This window comes from Hyla sarda, chromosome 10 (genome assembly GCF_029499605.1).
Source record: "Hyla sarda isolate aHylSar1 chromosome 10, aHylSar1.hap1, whole genome shotgun sequence".
Classification (NCBI taxonomy): domain Eukaryota; kingdom Metazoa; phylum Chordata; class Amphibia; order Anura; family Hylidae; genus Hyla; species Hyla sarda.
In genome coordinates, this window is record NC_079198.1 from 115946294 (window position 1) to 115966687 (window position 20394).

At 47.3% G+C, this 20394-nt stretch overlaps 1 long non-coding RNA gene across 1 annotated transcript in view; it reads right to left on the reverse strand.

The window, feature by feature from the left end:
- LOC130294364 (uncharacterized) overlaps nucleotides 1–20137 on the reverse strand; it is a 35414-nt gene extending 15277 nt beyond the window's left edge. Inside the window, exons 1-3 of the long non-coding RNA XR_008848470.1 lie at nucleotides 19768–20137; nucleotides 17737–17871; nucleotides 14309–14449 (exon numbers count right to left, since the gene is read on the reverse strand). This is a non-coding gene — a long non-coding RNA (uncharacterized LOC130294364). The remainder of the gene's footprint in view (nucleotides 1–14308; nucleotides 14450–17736; nucleotides 17872–19767) is intronic.
- Nucleotides 20138–20394: the final 257 nt, after the last annotated feature.

Here is a 20394-nt window from a genome sequence, read left to right on the forward strand (position 1 = left end):
TTCCCCAATATCGCGCCACACCCCTACCCCTTAATTCCCTGGTTGAACTTGATGGACATATGTCTTTTTTCGACCGTACTAACTATGTAACTATGTAACTGTCTTTACCGAGCAGGGTGCAGATGGTATTACACAGAAAGTTTGGTTCTGGGTGAGAGGATGCAGTAAACCCCTTGGGAGCCCCGTTGCCTTTCTGGGGCTTGTGGTGCTTTCACCAAATAAATTGATACTGACTTGAAAAACAGGTAGATGAATCTTGGTGGTAAGGGCTCTCTCAAGATCTTGTAGCCTTCTCCGCCAGGGCATGAACTTCTACTGTGTGGGAAATCCTTGCAGAATGACCTGATGAAGTAGATTTGAGCTAGGCCTTCCCTGAGAGCACACGACATACCTTAAAACTTTACCACACTGTGGCTCAGACTAAACTGGGGCAACTCCTCCCCCACTACACTATATGGGCGAGAATTTAGGGGTTCCCATTGGCAGGCAGGGTCACATGGGGTTCACTGCTCTCTTTTAAGGGTACAGTAACACATGAATAACATATATACAGATAACAACAATAGAATTAAGTAGAAAAATATATTACTTCTCAACAAGGTGCAAACGTACAATATACAATACAAATTGTACAATAAGTCCATTGGTGGGCCCAACTTCTTCTGATGCAAAGCTGCCCGAGACAGTCCAAAGCCACAGGACAGCTATTGGTGCTGGGACACCTCAAATGGGACTTAGCTGCTTACCACAGAAACCAAGAAAAAATCCTCCTAGAATTATGTTTCATTGGGTAAAGAGACTCCCTGTCCTATTCAAACCAGGATGACTACATATTGAAAGCTGAAAACTAATCGAAATGAGTTTTAGAAATTGTACGTCTGCATTTTTTGTAGAGAATAGTAAAATGTCAAATACCTCCTGATCTGGCAGAATTCAGTTCTATTCTGACCCAAAGCAATCCGGAAACTTATTTCTACATATTGGCAGTAGGGCTGGAATTTAGCACTGAACAGTGATAGACCAAACTGAGAGGGAAATCCAGCGACACGTTCAGCAGTAAACCGCCAGACATTGGCCCAAATCTATCAGTCTGACTGAAACTGTCTGCTTTTGCCCATAACAACCAATCACAGCTCAGCTTTTAGTTTTACCAGAGGTCGATAAGATATGAAACTGCATGTATTGTACCCATTGCCCCTTCAAATGGGGCAGAATGCTGGACTTAGGGATGCTCTGGAATAGTTACATGCAATGTTTTTTGATCTGTGTAAGAAAAAAAGTATGCTTAAAATCTCCCTATTCTGACCCCTATAACTTTCTTATTTTTCCATATACACGGCTGTATGAGGGCTTATTTTTTATGCGCTGTGATCTGTAGTTTTTTATTGGTATATGTAACTTTTTGATCACTTTGTACTAATTTTTTTTCTGGGATGTGATGTGGCCAAAAAGCAGCACATATTGAACTTTTTTTAACGTTTATACCGTTGGTCTTGCTGCGGCGGTAATCCCCAGGTTGCTCCACCCGGTAGCGACTCAACTCCTCTGGTTGCTGAGATAGACGCGGTACAGGAGGGATAGGCAGAAGCGTAGTCAGACGTAGCAATGGTCAGGGCAGGCAGCACAGATTCTAAGGCGGTAGTCACGGGCAACGGGTCGGCAACAGCAGGGTAACACTGGAACAACAGGGAACGCTTTCACAAGGCACAAAGATCCGGCAGGAGACTGTGGGAGGAGAAGGTATTTATAGGCAGTGCACAGGTAAATGCCTAATTAAGTCCAACCAGCACTGCCTCTCACAAACCTTAACCCTTAATAACCACTTTGGGCCAGACGCCAATCACTGGTGCACTGGCCCCTTAAATCTAAGAGTCCCGGCGCGCGCGTGCCCTAGAGAGCGGGGACGCACACGCCGAGACACCGGAGGATGCGGGGACACACGCTGTGAGCCCTCCGAGGCGTGCAGGGGGCCCGGAGCGCTCAGCGTAACACACCGTACAGGATAGTCAACAGTATAGTTGCAAAGTTCGGGTATTTTGGCACGGGGCAATACAAAATGTTAGATTTTTCTAACCTATTTTTAAAAACTTTTTATAACTTTTTTAAATACATTTTTTAAGAGAACTTTTTTATAGCAACATATCAGTTATATCAGCGATCCACTTCTATTTCCTGCCAGAAGACAGACCATACAGGATGATCACAGCAGAGCGGCATGGAGCACAAAAGGGGACCTCCGGTCGCCATTTTCACTCATTGGACACCCAAGATTGCGCTGCAGGAGGTCTAAGTGTCACTAAACAAAGGAATTGCTTTGGATGCCGTAATCAGTATTGATCCCAGCATCTAAAGGGTTATCGGTAGAGATTAGATGGATTGCTAATGTCTACCATCTGCATCGAGGTTCCGGCTGCTACAAACGTCAAGGACCCACCATGCATGAAGTAAGTGCAACTCCTATGCTGACTTTATGTTTTGGATGTAAATGTGCACTTAAAGTGGTACTCCGCCCCTAGACATTTTATACCCTATCCTAAGGATAGGGGATAAGATATCTGATCGCGGGTGTCACGATCACACCCTATCGTTCCAGTCTAGAGAGAGTGTGATGGTGCAAGGGTTAAAGCCGCCAGACCTCTGGGTATCCACTACTAGTCACAGCAAGTCACCAAATTAACCCTTAGATAAACGTGTTTTACCAGAGCCTCTTTCAGAAAGGTGAGCTCATATATTTAGAGATCAAAGACCAGAGCTGATTAATTAAACATTTAATCTGATAAAAGGTATCAAAGTGCTGACTATATAAAAATACAGAAACAAATGACATACAGTTACAAAAATATGAAAGAGTTTAGCAAGGCAAGTTCAGAAAACAAAAGATGAAGTTCTTACAGCATGATGGTATCAGTCCATGAGAAAGTCAGAGTCCAACTCTTGTCAGCTTGTTGCACAGCATTGAACACCCTGAGTCTAGCATTGTTAAATATTATATATCTCCTTTTTGGAGGGAGACTCCATTTCCCCCTCCCCTCTGATCCCACCAGGGGTGCATCTCTCTTCCTGGCCCTCTTATCTGGTTGATTATATGATGGGACCAGAGTGCATGACTTCAAAGGAGATGTAAACACACAGCCAGACCCCCCCAATAAAATGCAATACACAAAAAACACAGGATACACCGTCTGAATGATCCCTCACCCCCAGGTCTTAGTTTATACATAGATGCAATTATAAAACACATGTATGTTTCCATAATCAGGCCTTGGGCCTGACAGCGGGGGTCCCGCTCGTGATCTTGGCTGCGGCACCCCAGCCATTCAGTGCATGGAGTGAACTTCACTCCATGCCGGATAACTGGCCATGCGGGGCGGAGGCTTATGACATCACAGACAAGCCCCCTCAATGCAAGTCTATGGGAAGGGGTGTGACGGCCGTCACAAGCGGGGCGCGGTCGTGACATCAGAGAGCCTTCAGCGCTCCGGCCCTGCACTAAACCCTTTAAACGAATGCCAGGTGCAGCAAGGAGATCGCAGGGGGTCCCCAGCAGTGGGACCCCCGCGATCAGACATCTTATCCCCTATCCTTTGGATAGGGGATAAAATGTCTAGGGGCAGAGTACCCCTTTAAGACCAGGGCACCATGATGTACATTTACATCATGTGTCCACTAAGGATTTACAGTGTCCCCAACTTTGGACATGCCATGCAGATGGTCAGCTTCTGAGTGTTCAGACCCCCACAGATCATTAGAATGAGATGAGTGCTTCCCCTCCTGCTTGCTTCTGTGCCCCAGTTCAGTGATCAATGATGGTCTGAACACCCAGACCCCAACCGATGGAATCTTTCGGTATGTCTCTGTGACATGTCCACAATTGTTTCAAATATTAGGAACCTTCCAGTACATACAAAAGTGAGTGTAATGCTGAGCAGACATTATGTGATCTTGGAGCAGACGAGCGTTTTAAGGATAGCAACTAAATATAAATTACAAATATCAAAGGCAACATATGGACATTGAGCTTAAAAATAAATTTAGATCTGTACAGTGACAATTGTAACCTCTGGGTGATTTATCGCATTACACTGAAGAGTAACATTTTTGTGAAGCCATTGATGTTTGGGTCATTGTTTGGCCAATGCAGATTTATGAATGTTAGTTCTGTAGATGTGTGGGAATATAAAAAGACCTGAAATTAGGGGAAGTCATCGAGGATCCATCCTGGGGAGGTATGGGGGGGGGGGATCTTCATTGTAGTGCATTGTTAGCTTATTATCTTTTTTCACATTAAAGTCTATTATTTTACATACAACTTTTTTCAAATTTTAAACAAGTTTAAACCCTGTATTTGCACATCGATAGGCCATAACGATAAAACCATAACAATCAGACATCTTATCCCCTATACTTTGGATAGGGAATAAGATGTTTTTGCCTGGAATACCCCTTTAACTGTGACAAATGTGGTTGTTACGATTCGGCTAGCTGGATGTGGATCCTCTGTGTCAGCCAGGGATTAGCGTGGACCGTGTCGGTGGACCGGTTCTAGGATTGCTACTGGTTTTCACCAGAGCACGCCGCAAAGCGGGATGGTCTTGCTGCGGCGGTAGCAACCAGGTCGTATCCACCGGCAACGGCTCAACCTCGCTGACTGCTGAGAAGGCGTGGGACAGAAGGACTAGGCAGAGGCAAGGTCAGACGTAGCAGAAGGTCGGGGCAGGCGGCAAGGTTTGTAGTCAAAGAGGATAGCAGGAGATCTGGAACACAGGCTTTGGACAACACTAAACGCTTTCACTGGCACAAGGCAACAAGATCCGGCCAGGAAGTGCAGGGGAAGTGAGGTAATATGGACAGGGAGCAGGTGGAAGCTAATTAGGCTGATTGGGCCAGGCACCAATCATTGGCGCACTGGCCCTTTAAATCTTAGAGAGCTGGCGCGCGCGCGCCCTAAGGAGCGGAGCCGCGCGCGCCAGGACGTGACAGCCGGGGGCCGGGATAGGTGAGAGACTTGGGATGCGATTCGCGAGTGGGCGCGTCCCGCTATGCGAATCGCATCCCCGCCGGCAATGTCAGTGCAGCGCTCCCGGTCACTGGGACTGGGAGCAGACGGGACTGGGACTGGGAGCAGACGTGAGGCATTTCTTGCGGCAAGCAGGGCCCCAATTCTTGATCTCCCCGGTGGTCCAGTCAAGGGTGGGAGAATGATGCTGGAGCCATGGCAGACCGAGGAGGACTTCAGAGGTGCAGTTGGGAAGGACGAAAAATTCAATCTTTTCGTGATGGGGTCCAATGCACATTAAGAGGGGTTCTGTGCAGTAACGCACAGTACAGTACAACTTCACTCCGTTGACCGAAGAAATGTAGAGCGGCTTGAAGAGACGAGTCACCGGGATGCAGAACTTATTCACCAAAGAGTCCAGAATAAAATTTCCAGAAGCACCCGAGTCCAAGCAGGCCACGGCTGAGAAGGAGGAGTTGGCCGAAGGAGAAATTCGCACGGGCACAGTGAGACGTGGAGAAGCAGACTTCGTACCAAGAGACGCCACACCCACGTGAGCTGGGTGCGTGCGTTTCCCAGACGTGGAGGACGAATAGGGCAATCCACCAAGAAATGTTCGGTACTGGCGCAGTACAGACATAAATTTTTATCCCTACGGCGAGTCCTCTCTTCATGGGTCAGACGAGACCGATCCACTTGCATAGCCTCCTCGGCGGGAGGCACAGGGGTAGATTGCAAAGGATACTGTGAGAGAGGTGCCCAGAGATCAAGGTCTTTTTCCTGGCGGAGCTCCTGGTGTCTCTCAGAAAAACGCATTTCAATACGGGTGGCCAAATGGATAAGTTCTTGCAGGTTGGCAGGAATCTCTCGTGCGGCCAGCACATCCTTGATGTTACTGGATAGGCCTTTTTTAAAGGTCGCGCAGAGAGCCTCGTTATTCCAAAATAATTCGGAAGCGAGAGTACGAAATTGAATGGCGTACTCGCCTACTGAAGAATTACCCTGGACCAGGTTCAGCAGGGGAGTCTCGGCAGAAGAAGCTCGGGCTGGTTCCTCGAAGACACTACGGACTTCAGCGAAGAAGGACTGGACTGTGGCTGTGGCAGGATCATTGCGGTCCCAGAGTGGTGTGGCCCAAGACAAGGCCTTTCCAGACAGAAGACTCACTACGAACGCCACCTTAGACCGTTCTGTAGGAAAGTGGTCCGACAACATCTCCATATGTAGGGAACATTGAGACAAGAAGCCACGGCAGAGTCTAGAGTCCCCATCAAATTTGTGCGGCAGGGACAAGCGGAGGCTAGGAGCGGCCACTCGCTGCGGAGGAGGTGCAGGAGCTGGCGGAGGAGATGGTTGCTGCTGTAGCAGTGGCAGAAGTTGCTGTAACGTGGCGGTCAACTGCAACAGCTGCTGTCCTTGTTGGGCAATTTGCTGCGATTGCTAGGCGACCACCGTGGGTAGGTCAGCGAGACTTGGCAGCGGCACCTCAGCGGGATCCATGGCCGGATCTACTGTTACGAATCGGCTAGCTGGATGTGGATCCTGTCAGCGAGGGATTGGCGTGGACCGTGTCGGTGGACCGGTTCTAGGATTGCTACTGGTTTTCACCAGAGCCCGCCGCAAAGCGGGATGGTCTTGCTGCGGCGGTAGCAACCAGGTCGTATCCACCGGCAACGGCTCAACCTCGCTGACTGCTGAGAAGGCGTGGGACAGAAGGACTAGGCAGAGGCAAGGTCAGACGTAGCAGAAGGTTGGGGCAGGCGGCAAGGTTCGTAGTCAAAGAGGATAGCAGGAGATCTGGAACACAGGCTTTGGACAACACTAAACGCTTTCACTGGCACAAGGCAACAAGATCCGGCCAGGAAGTGCAGGGGAAGTGAGGTAATATGGACAGGGTGCACTGGCCCTTTAAATCTTAGAGAGCTGGCACGCGCGCGCCCTAAGGAGTGGAGCCGCGAGCGCCAGGGCGTGACAGCCGGGGGCCGGGACAGGTGAGAGACTTGGGATGCGAATCGCATCCCCGCCGGCAATATCAGTGCAGCGCTCCTGGTCAGCGGGTCTGACCGGGGCGCTGCAGAGAGAGGAACGCCGCAAGCACTCCGGGGAGGAGCAGGGACGTAACAGTGGTGCATAGTGACTGTCTGGAAGCACCCCCGAAAACAGAGAGGAGAAGCTCACAACGAGATTGCCAACGCTGTGGAGTCCTCCTTCCAGTGTAACATAAATCATAGCTTTTGACCTTTAGGGGGTGAGGTGACTATACCATATAGAAAATAAACCCTGATGTAAAGGGGAATAGATGGTTACAGATTCTGAAACAGTAGAGGAAACTCGCTTACAGGCCATGATGTCTAGTCAGTTTTTGACCCACCCAATAAGTGAAATCCAACCAGGGAGCAGAGTCTAAGGTGCCGCTGGTTTTCACCAGAGCCCGCCGCAAAGCGGGATGGACTTGCTGCTGCAGGCGGCACCCAAGTTGCTACCCCTGGCACGGCTCGACCACACAGGCGGCTGAGGAGATACGAGGCACAGGAGGGATAAGGCAACTCGTAGTCTGGATAGCAGAAGGTCAGGGCAGGCAGCCCAGTAGCATAGTCAAAGCAAAGCAGGAGTTCAGTAGGCAGGCGGCAGAGGAGCAAGGTCAAGTCATAAGAGCAAGAGATCTGATACACTGCAAGGCAATACAGAGGAACGCTTTCTCAAAGGCACAAGGCAACAAAGATCCGGCAGGGAACTGAGGAGGGTGGAGTAATTTGTAAATGAGCCACAGGTGGATTACATTAATGAGCGTACCGGCCCTTTAAATCTTAAAGCTCCAGCACGCGCGCGCCCTAGGGGACGGGGACACGCGCGCCAGAGCAGAGAGAGTGACGGACTGGGGCTCGTATGCGGGCACATCCCGCGATGCGAGTCCCAGCCCCGTCGGCAGCAGAAGGTAAGGGGACCATGCGCTCACAGCCAGCGTGAGTGGCCGGAGCGCATAACGTAACAGGTATTGTTTGACCTCTAAAGCAATATGAGGGCGTTTCCCCCCTCCAGATGAAACGGTTATAGGGTTATTCTGCCTCTGACTGTTTCTGATGAGATACAATCTATTAATAGAAAATCCAAGAACAAAGAAGAAACCATACAAATGTGCACACCCAAAATGAGATAAGATAAATCATATAATTTTATTGCAGAACAATTACAAATAGACACAGACATTTAAAAACACGTAAAAGGCTCAACACAGAGCCACCTTACAAGACAGGCTTACAATAATCATATATACTGTTTTGTGTGGTCAAACACTGTTTTGCGTGGTAAACACTGTTTTGCATTTTGTATTTATGTTATTTAAAGGGGTACTCCAGTGGAAAACTATTTTTTTCTTATCAACTGGCTCCAGAAAGTTAAACAGCTTTGTAAATTACTTCTATAAAAAAATCTTAATCCTTCCAGTACTTATCAGCTGCTGTATGCTTTAAATGAAGTTATGTAGTTCTTTCCAGTCTGACCACAGTGGTCTTTGCTGACCCCTCTGTCCATGTCAGGAACTGTCCAGAGTAGATGCAAATCCCCATAGCAAACCTCTCCTGCTCTGGACAGTTCCTGACATGGACAGAGGTGTCAGCATAGAGCACTGTGGTCAGACTGGAAAGAACTACACAACTTCCTCTGGAGCATACAGCAGCTGATAAGTAGTGGAAGGATTAAGTAATTTACAAATCTGTTTAACTTTCTGGCACCAGTTGATTTGAAAAGAAAAAACAACAATAACAACAATGTTTTCCACCAGAGTACCCATTAAACCCCTTAAGGACCAGGCCATTTTACACCTTAGGACCAGAGAGTTTTTTGCACATCTGACCACTGTCACTTTAAACATTAATAACTCTGGAATGCTTTTAGTTATCATTCTGATTCCGAGATTTTTTTTCGTGACGTATTCTACTTTAACATGGTGGTAAAATTTTGTGGTAACTTGCATCCGTTCATGATGAAAAATCCCAAAATTTGTAAGGAAAATGGATATTCAAAATAAAAAAGAATTTTGGATCACATATACAATATATCTACTTTATGTTTGCATCATAAAATTGATGAGATTTTACTTTTGGAAGACACCAGAGGGCTTCAAAGTTCAGCAGCAATTTTCAAATTTTTCACAAAATTTTCAAACTCACTATTTTTCAGTGACCAGTTCAGTTTTGAAGTGGATTTGAAGGGTCTTTATATTAGAAATACCCCACAAATGACCCCATTATGAAAACTGCACCCCCCAAAGTATTCAAAATGACATTCAGTAAGTGTTTTAACCCTTTAGGTGTTTCACAGGAATAGCAGCAACTTGAAGGAGAAAATTCACAATCTTCATTTTTTACACTCGCATGTTCTTGTAGACCCAATTTTTGAATTTTTGCAAGGGGTAAAAGGAGAAAATTTTTACTGGTATTTGTAGCCCAATTTCTCTCAAGTAAGCACATACCTCATATGTCTATGTAAATTGTTCGCCGGGTGCAGTAGAGGGCTCAGAAGGGAAGGAGCGACAAGGGGATTTTGGAGAGAACATTTTTCTGAAATGGTTTTTGGGGGGCATGTCACCTTTAGGAAACCCCTAGAGTGCCAAAACAGCAAAAAAAAAAAACAAAACACATGGCATACCATTTTGGAAACTAGACCCCTTGGGGAACGTAACAAGGAATTAAGTGTGCCTTAATATTCCACAGGTGTTTCATGACTTTTGCAAATGTAAAAAAAAAAAAAAATTTTTACATAAAATGCTTGTTTTCCCAAAAATTTTACATTTTTAAAAAGGGTAACAGCAGAAAATATCCCCCGAAATTTGGAGCCCAATTTCTCCCAATTCAGAAAACACTCCATATGATGGTGAAAAGTGCTCTACTGGCGCACTACAGGTCTCAGAAGAGGAGTAGTCACATTTGGCTTTTTGGAAGCAATTTTGCTCTGGGGGCATGCCGCATTTAGGAAGCCCATATGGTGCCTGGACCGCAAAAAAAAAACACATGGCATTATATTTTGGAAACTAGACCCCCTGGGAAATGTAACAAGGGGTAAAGTGGACCTTAATACCCCACAGGGGTTTCACGACTTTTGCATATGTTAAAAAAAAAAAAAAAGATTTACCTAAAATGCTTGGTTTCCCAAAAATTTTACATTTTTACAAAGAGTAAAAGCAGAAAATACCCCCCAAAATTTGAAGCCCAATTTCTCCCGATTCAGAAAACACCCCAAAGGGGGGTGAAAAAGTGTTCTGCTGGCGCACTACAGGTCTCAGAAGAGGAGTAGTCACATTTGGCTTTTTGGAAGCAAATTTTGCTCTGGGAGCATGCCCCATTTAGGAAGCCCCTATGGTGCCAGGACAGCAAAAAAAAAAAACACATGGTATACTATTTTGGAAACTAGACCCCTCGGGGAACGTAACAAGGGGTAAAGTGAACCTTAATACCCCACAGGGGTTTCACGACTTTTGCATTTGTAAAAAAAAAAAAAAACTATGGGGGACAACGGGCCGTAACTGGGGTTGACAGGTGGGGTACAGAGGCCCGTAATATGGGGTACAGTGGGCCAGAAAATTATAAAACATAATAAAACAGGAAATGTTCCCAGAATGATGACCCAGAGCATAGCCAAAACTAAAAAAATATGCCCACCCCAAACCCTATGCTCTGAATCATCATTCTGGGAATGTGATGTGTGTGGCCGTCCCTAACCTGCTGCCTCAAATGCGCACCAGCTCAGGTGGAGAGAGAGCGCTGCACATTTGAGGCAACATAAAAAAGTCCCCGATGATAGTGACTCAGTGACCTATGACCCATTTTTGACAAAACACCCCCAGAGGTCTTATCAGGTTTTTTTTTTTTTTTTTTTTAAGGTTTTTTTGGGAAATTTAGTGATTTATGGGGGTTATATTTTGGAATGTACTCTGGACTTGGTACATTGGTCAAATTATGGAAAATTCAAATAAAAAGGAAAAATTTAGGGTTCCATGGAAGTGTGATACTCCCTGAAGCAGCCTATGCAGAGGCCCGGATTATCTGGGCAAGTGTCACACTGAATGGTGGTGTCCCTCCTTCTCCCCTTCCTGTAACACACTCTGCATTTTTTCTGGGATTGTCCCTTCTTTCCACTGGGGTGGGGGGGACATCACCTGGAAAGTGTTAGCCTGGGACGATCCTGGCGCCTATAACTCCAGACCCTTGGGAAGTCCGGCCTGATCTTTCCCGGTCAGCAAAGATCAGGAACCTTAGGACTTCTACTTGGTACTGGAGGAATGTCCCTGTGTTGCCAGCATACTGGAATAGTACAAAAGCGTTGTACAAAAGCGTTGGCAACCTGTACCAAGTAGACCGCAACTTTTTTGTACCATGCCCGTGTTTTCCGCATGGCGTTGTATGGTTTAAGGACTTGATCTGAGAGATCAACTCCCCCCATATACCGATTGTAGTCCAGAATACAATCGGGCTTGAGGACCGGTCCCACAGTACCTCGCACAGGGACAGGGGTGCTGCCATTCCCATGAATACTGGTGGGCATAAGGACATCCCTCTTATCCTTATACTTCACCAACAACAGGTTATCATGGGTCAGGGCACGGAACTCACCCTTGGGGATAGGCGTCTTAACAAAATTTAGAGGGAGGCCTCTCTGGTTTTTCCGCACGGTCCCACAATCGGTCTTGGATCTGGCGGCAAGGGATTTGAACAGAGGGATGCTGGTATAAAAGTTATCCACGTACACGTGGAAACCCTTATCCAGCAATGGGTGCACGAGCTCCCAAACGAGTTTCCCGCTAACACCCAGAGTGGGGGGACATTCTGGGGGTTCAATACGGGAATCTCGTCCCTCATACACTCAAAACTTGAGAGTGTACCCGGAGGTACTCTCACAAAGTTTATAGAGCTTCACGCCATACCACGCCCGCTTCGAGGGAATATACTGGCGGAAGATGACTCTCCCCTTAAAACTGATGAGAGACTCATCTACCGAAAGGTCCCTGAGCGGTACGTAGGCCTCCAAAAATTTGGCCCCAAAGTGATCGATGACCGGCCTCACTTTGTAAAGCCGGTCATGGGCCGGATCACCTCGTGGCGTACATGCTGCATTATCTGCATAATGCAGGCATTTCCGAATGGCCTCAAACCGCCTCCGTGTCATCGCCATACTGTAAAGTGGGGTCTGGTAGAGGACGTCCCCGCTCCAGTAATGACGAGCACTTGGTTTTTGTCCAGGCCCATATGCAGCGTGAGGCCCCAAAATGTCCTCATTTCCGCTGCATCACTGGCGCGCCATTCATTGGGCCTGGCCAAAAGCGAATCGGGGTGGTGAGCAATGAACTGCTGGGCATACAAGTTTGTTTGCTCCCACATGTGATTGACCAGGCTGTCACTGAAGAAAAACTTTAAAAAGTCCAGATCAGTGAACCCAGCCATGTCAATCCGGATTCCTGAGTCGCCAACAAACTCAGGAACCCGTGGCTGATAACCCTCTGGGGGGCTCCAGACAGGGTCACCGGAAGGGGGCTCTGGTGCACTTGTCTGGGGGGCCGGACTCCTATTACGAGCAGCATTGCCACTTATACTAGTGTTGGCCACTGGGTCACTCTCATGGGGGGTGCGTGGCCGCCGTACAGGGTACTCATCATCACTACTAGATGACTGGACCCCCCTAGGCATTTGCACAGCATGACTGCTGAAAGATATCAGCAGACATGCCGTTCCGATCTCTGCCCGGCGAGCGGCAGAGACCTGAGAAACACCAGGACGTTCTGGAACGTCCTTGGTCCTTAAAGCCCAGGGTGCGGGGACGTTCCAGAACGTCCTTGGTCCTTAAGTGGTTAAATAACTAAGAAAGAGATACTGTTTTTTAATTATTTGGTGGTTTTGTGCAACTTCTTAGGGTTTTTGTGTCTGATGAGTCCCTGTAAAGTAAAGAAAAGTTGTTCAAGGAGAGGGTCAAGCTGAAACAGGGGCCATGAGCCATCAGCTGCACCAACCCCTGAGGGGACCAATACCATACTAGACAGGTAGTTTTAATGTTATCAGTGAAATGTGTATATAGATATATTACCAAGCTGGAGTGGAGATAGACATCTCTCATCTGCCATGTCACCAATAAATTACTGAAAATACTTTGCATATATTGGGGCACATACATGGTTAGGCAATGCAGGAGATTTAGATTCCTGGTGACCAATTCATTTTCTTGCATGTCTACACACAAACCTTAGTCCCATCTTTTGATGGGTCATTGGTATCTCATGGGTGGGGATCAGACCCCCTATAAGCCTCAAAATTAGTAGAGAGAGAGGCCTCCACCTGAATGTAGCACCATAGTATTTTAAAGAGTACCTGTCACCAAACTAAACTTGTAATATACTGTTCATTTGTAATTATAAGACACTTTGATATTTACTTGCTGTTAAAATTCTCATCTCTTATATTATTTTAATGTCATTGAAAAAAGGCCACTAGGTGTCTCTGTTCTGTTCCCTGTGCAAGTCAAACAGTTAGTTTGGTCTCCTTCCGGCCTGGCAGGAGAACAAACTTAAGAAGGGGAAAGGTATGATACAGGAGGGGTGTTAGGAGTAGTTAGGAACATAATTTCGCTGCTGGAACGCGAAACTATGTTTGTTGTCTGTCCGTCTTAAAGGGGTATTCCAGGCCAAAACTTTTTTATATATATCAACTGGCTCTGGAAAGTTAAACAGATTTGTAAATTACTTCTATTAAAAAATCTTAATCCTTCCAATAGTTATTAGCTTCTGAAGTTAAGTTGTTGTTTTCTGTCTAACTGCTCTCTGATGACTCACGTCCCAGGAGCTGTGCAGTTCCCATGGGGATATTCTCCCATCATGCACAGCTCCCGAGATGTGACATCATCATTGAGCAGTTAGACAGAAAACTTCAGAAGCTAATAACTATTGGATGAATTAAGATTTTTTAATAGAAGTAATTTACAAATCTGTTTAACTTTCCGGAGCCAGTTGATATATATATAAAGGTTTTTGCCTGGAATACCCCTTTCAGTCTATTGCACAGTCATGATCTGCAAGATAATAAAGATTCATTGTAGCAAGTATCTGGATGTTGAGTGCCCTTTTCATTTCTTGGATTTGATGCTACAAATATAATCCTTCTTTACTTTAATAATCCTTCCAATGTTGAAAAAGAAATGAAAAGAAAATATTTGTGAAAAATTCCAGCCATGCATATGTATTCTACGCGGTCAAAATAAAAGAAGTGAATATAATTGCAATAAAAAATAATAATTGGGATGTCAATCATGTAAATATTTTCACTTGATTACCAGGGAGTGGCGCCATTTCTCCAGACATCGGTGTAACAAGCCTGATCACAGATGGCATTTGGTGCATTCTTGGCTACCAAGTTTCTCATTTTTGGAGGCAGAGTCCATCTGATCCTCTTTACTAAGGAAATAACATGTGACCTGATGGATAGAACAACTTCTATTAGGGTTCTGTGTTGCTCTGTCTGGCTCCTTACTGTCTATTACCTTTCATTCTCTGTGTTGTTTCATAATGCATTACAAAAAGAGATTATAGGAAATCTCTTCATAGTAATAAATTATGAAACAACATGGAGAATGAAAGGTTAAATGCATTTACGGATTGCGGATTTATTTTTACAGTTACAATATAGTATGCAGTGAGCTTATGTGAATGCCGAGGTGCATATAAAACGTGTTGGATAAGATATTCTATGGTGTTTATATTAGGGATCGACCGATTATCGATTATCGATATTATTGGTCAATATTCACAATTTTGGACATTATCGGTATCGGCAATTACCTTGCCGATATGCCAATAATGCCCCGCCCCATCGCCTCGCCTCCCCGGCCAGAGACCACCACCGCCGAGACCACCATCGCTGCCGCCGCTGCCCCATTGCCTCCCCCATCCCGGGTTTTATAATTACCTGTTCCCGGGGTCCGCGCTACTTCTGGCTCCTGCGGAGTCCTGCACACCGCAATGACGAGTGACGTCCTCAACGCGACGTCACAGTCAGTGTGCACAGTGACAGCTCAGGACGCCGCCGGAGCCAGAAGTAGTGCGGACCCCGAAAACAGATCATTATAAAACCGGGGATGGGGGAGGCAATGGGGCAGCGGTGGTGGTTGGACTAGGGAGGACCCCAGGACAGGCAGCGGGAGAGAAACAAGCGGCAGCGGTCTCTGGCCCCGCAAAAGCTGCTGCAGTTCATTGATTTAAAGCGCGTGCTTTAAATCATTGATCTGCGGCCCTGGGAGGGGGATTTGGAAATAGCCGATAACTTATACCGGAATATCGGTATAAGTTATCGGCTATCGGCCTGAAAGGTTGCAGATTATCGTATCGGCCCTAAAAAATCGATATCGGTCGATCCCTAGTTTATATGACAAGACTCACTGAACAGTGTAGTGTTTAAAAATATGAAGAAAGCGACCTGAAGTGATAAAGAGAGAGAGAGATGCTGCAGCTGTATCCCCTGCTCCATTTTATCTATCTACTGGGTTAGACTTAAAAAGAGAGAAGAAAAAAATAGAAGAAAGAGGGAAATGGTAGAGTGAAAGAACGAAGGAAGAGAGAGAAAGAGAGAGAGAGGGACAGGGACAGGGAGAGAGAGAGATGGGGGGGGGGGGGGAAGAGGGAGAGAGAGAGACTGTACCTGTATCCACCATCCCCCATTCTATATGCTGGATTATCCTAAAAAGTTAGGAAAGAAAAAAAGAAAGAAAGAAAAAGAGAGAGAGAGAGAAAGAGAAAATGGGGGGGGGGGGGGGGGGAAGGGAGAGAGAGACTGCAGTTGCATACCTCCTCCATTCCATCTACTATACTAGACTGAGAGAGAAAAGGAAAGAGAGAAGGAAGGAAGAGCATAGATAGATAGATAAGATAGATAGATATAGGGAGATGGAAACCCCCTCCCCTCCTCCCTCATTCTATCTACTGAATTAAACTGAAACAGAACTGAGAGTGAAAAGAGAAGAGAGAGTGAGAAAAGAAAGAGAGAAAAAATTGGGTGAAAGGAAGAAAGAAATTAGGGAAAGGAAGAGCAAGAAGAGAGAGAGAGAGATTGCAGTTGCATCTCCCTCCTGCCCCATTCTATCTACTGTATTAGATTGAAAGAGATAAGGAAAGAGAGAGAAAGAGAAAGAGGAAGGAAGGAGGGAAAGAAGAAAGAGTGAGGGCACGAGACTGCAGGTTACTCCCCCTCCTCCCTCATTCTATCTACTGAATTAAACTAATAGCGAAAGAGAGCAGGGAGAGTAAAAGAAGGAGTGAGAGAGAGAAGGAGTGAGAGAGTGTAGAGGTAGACAGAGAGAGAGAGATAGGTGCAAGAAGAGAGAAACATCTCCCTCTTGCCCCATTTTATATACTGTATCAGGGAATGTTCACACAGCGGTACAGTAACCCCCCCGACATGTGATGGCCCCGACATATGATCAAATCGACATACGATGCTTTTATATGCCGGGGCCATCGCATTAACTGCTATCTGACAGCGCAAAATGCTTAAGCTGCTGTCGGATAGCAGTTTAAGCATCCCGGACAGGTTCACTTACCTATTCCCGCTGCTCCGGGTCCACTTCACGATCCTCCGGCGTTTTCCGCATATTCTCCGGCGTCCGGGCCTCGCTTTCCGGCATCGTTATTACGTCGCTATGCACGCCGTGCCGGCGCAGCAACGTAAAAACGTCACCAGAAAGTAAGGCCTAGACACTGGAGAAGATGCGGAAAAAGCCGGCGGATCCCAAAGAAGACGCCGGAGCAGCGGGACAGCATCGGGAGCCCCTGGGACAGCATCGGGAGCGGTGAGGACGCGGTCCGGAGCGGCGGGGACAGGGGAGTATCAAATGCACTTTTTACATTGCACGAATCCCTCAAAATACGATGGATTCGACAAATGATGGGTCGTTTGGAACGAATTACCATCGTATGTTGAGGGACCACTATATTTCTATGCCAAATTCCGCTGAAGAATTGTGAAGAAGATTCCACTGTAATTATCGTTTATTACCATTCAGACAAATTCTGCCTTAGGAATTCCGCAAATAATATAAGACCAGTCTTAAACTTTGCAGAATTCTTCGGCGGAATCCCTTTGAAATCAAAGCTTTGCTAAATTCTGCCGCAAGCTTTGCTAAATTTTTCTGTGGAAATTCCGCCGTGTGAACATACCCTGAGACCAGGGGCGGACACAGACAGCAGAGGGCCCCTGTGCAAAGAGTGTGCCTGGGCCCCCTCATGTACCTAGACCCCACTGGAGGGCCTCCACTTACCCCGCGCGTGTAGTGTCGCCACTTGCCAATTCCACCACAGGTGGATGGAACTGCTCCTGAGGTGGGCTCCGGGTGGCCCTGTCCCTCTCAGTGTGCGGCCCAGGCCCCGTGAGTACTCCCCCAGGTCAGCCAGAGGCAGAGGGGTAGTGCTCCCCTTTACATTCACACCCCTGGACTTAGCACGACACCCCTTGGCACCCCCTGGTTCCTTGCCTTCTTATCCTTAGTGATAGAAGTGACTTACAGGCAGGGCCAGATTGGGACCAAAAATAGGCCCAGGCATTTTAAAATAAACAGCCCATTTTTATGGTGGGGGTCTGACTCATGGGACCCCACCAATCACCTTGGTTCAAGTGGCTCCCCAGATGTTGGAAAGCTGCAACTCCCATCATGTCTGAAGTGACTACAGCTCTGATGGGACAGTTAGGAAAATACACAATGATATCACTGACCTGAGTGACGTCTTCTCTGTTGTCTTTACTTTTCTTCTTCATCTGGTCCAGACACCAGGATTTCTTCCATCTTCTCTGCAGAGTCTGACACCCGGACATCATTGGTTCCTTAATTTGTCAGTAGATCCTCATCCTCTGTATGATGACAATAATCATTATAACCTTGCCAAATACTGTACCCCCTGAATATAATACTGCCAACCACTGTACCCCCTGAATACTGCCAACCACTGTACCCCTGAATATAATACTGCCAACCACTGTACCCCCGAATATAGTACTGCCAAATACTGTACCCCTGAATATAATACTGCCAACCACTGTACTCTATTAATATAATACTGCCAACCACTGTACCCTGAATATAATACTGCCAACCACTGTACCCCTGAATATAATACTGCCAACCACTGTACCGCTGAATATAATACTGCCAACCACTGTACCCCTGAATATAATACTGCCAACCACTGTACTCTATTAATATAATACTGCCAACCACTGTACCCCTGAATATAATACTGCCAACCACTGTACCGCTGAATATAATACTGCCAACCACTGTACCCCTGAATATAATACTGCCGACCACTGTACCCCCGAATATAATACTGCCAAATACTGTACCCCTGAATATAATACTGCCAACCACTGTACTCTATTAATATAATACTGCCAACCACTATACACCACTGAATCACCCCACGCACCCCATCCTCAGTCTCATCCCCCCATACACCCCACACAACCCATCCTCAGTCTAATCATCACCCCCATACACCCCACGCACCCCATCCTCAGTCTCATCACCCCATACACCCCACACAACCCACCCTCGGTCTTCTCATCACCCCATACACCCCACACACTCCATCCTCGGTCTCCTCATCACCCCATGCACTCTATCCTCAGTCTCCTCATCACCCCCATATACCCCATACTCAGTCTCCTCATCACCCCATACACCCCACGCACCCCATCCTCAGTCTCATCACCCCATACACCCCACACACCCCATCTTCAGTCTCCTCATCACCCCATACACCCCACGCACCCCATCCTCAGTCTCATCATCACCCCATACACCCCATGCACTCCATCCTCAGTCTCCTCATCACCCCATGCACTCCATCCTCAGTCTCCTCATCACCCCATGCACTCCATCTTCAGTCTCCTCATCACCCCATGCACTCCATCCTCAGTCTCCTCATCACCCCATACACCCCATGCACTCCATCCTCATCACCCCATACACCCCATGCACTCCATCCTCATCACCCCATTCAATCCATGCACTCCATCCTCAGTCTCCTCATCACCCCATGCACCCCATCCTCAGTCTCCTCATCACCCCATACACCCCACGCACTCCATCCTCAGTCTCCTCATCACCCCACGCACTCCATCCTCAGTCTCCTCATCACCCCATGCACCCCATCCTCAGTCTCCTCATCACCCCATACACCCCACGCACTCCATCCTCAGTCTCCTCATCACCCCACGCACTCCATCCTCAGTCTCCTCATCACCCCATGCACCCCATCCTCAGTCTCCTCATCACCCCATACACTCCATGCACTCCATCCTCAGTCTCCTAATCACCACATACACCCCATGCACTCCATCCTCAGTCTCCTCATCACCCCATGCACTCCATCCTCAGTCTCCTCATCACCGCATGCACTCCATCTTCAGTCTCCTCATCACCCCATACACCCCACGCACTCCATCCTCTTCACCCCATACACCCCATGCACTCCATCCTCAGTCTCCTCATCACCTCATATACCTTAAGCACCTCATCAATATTACACAGCTGACACCCCCCAGTCCTTCTCATCAACATTAAACCCCCTAATCACTACACCCCTGACCCCCCTTCTGGTCCTCCTTATCAACACTACGCTCTCCCAGACCCCCAATACTCCTTATCATTACACCACCAACCTCTTCAACACCCCTCCTGTCCTCTTCATCATCATTACAATCCCCTCCCCCTACCGCCCTGCACCCGACCGTCGCTCTCCTCACCTTATCTGCTCAGCGATGCGGCCGTGTGAGGCGGGAGGGTTTGCTGCTCCTGTCGCTTCTGCCGGGGTCAGAGGCCATGACACGTGACATCAGGGGCTTGGAACAGACGTGCGTGCCTGTGCGGGGCACGTCTGTTCCCATCAGCCCCTGGCCTGTCCGTCTCTTCCGGCCGAGGTAAATTACTGCTGTCAGCGGCAGGTCCGGGACCTGTTGCTGCAACATAGAGTATGAAGTACTGGCAGAGGGCCCTGCAGGGGCCCAGTCTGTGAGGCCCAGGCTGTGACCTGGGATACTAGGTGGGCCCCCTAACACGCTGGGCCCCTGTGCAGCAGAACCGGCTGAACAAGTGATATGTCCGCCCCTGCCTGAGACGGAGAAAAAACAGAGCAGAGAGAGAAAAGAAAAGAGAAAGAACAGAGGGGGAGATTTATCAAAACCTGTGCAGAGGAAAAGTTGCTCAGTTGCCCATAGCAACCAATCAGATCACTTCTTTCATTTTTAACAAGGCCTCTGCAAAGTGAAAGAAGTGATCTGATTGGTTGCTATGGGCAACTGAGCAACTTTTCCTCTGCACAGGTTTTGATAAATCTCCCCCAGAGAGAGAAAGGAAAAGAAAAAGAACAGAGA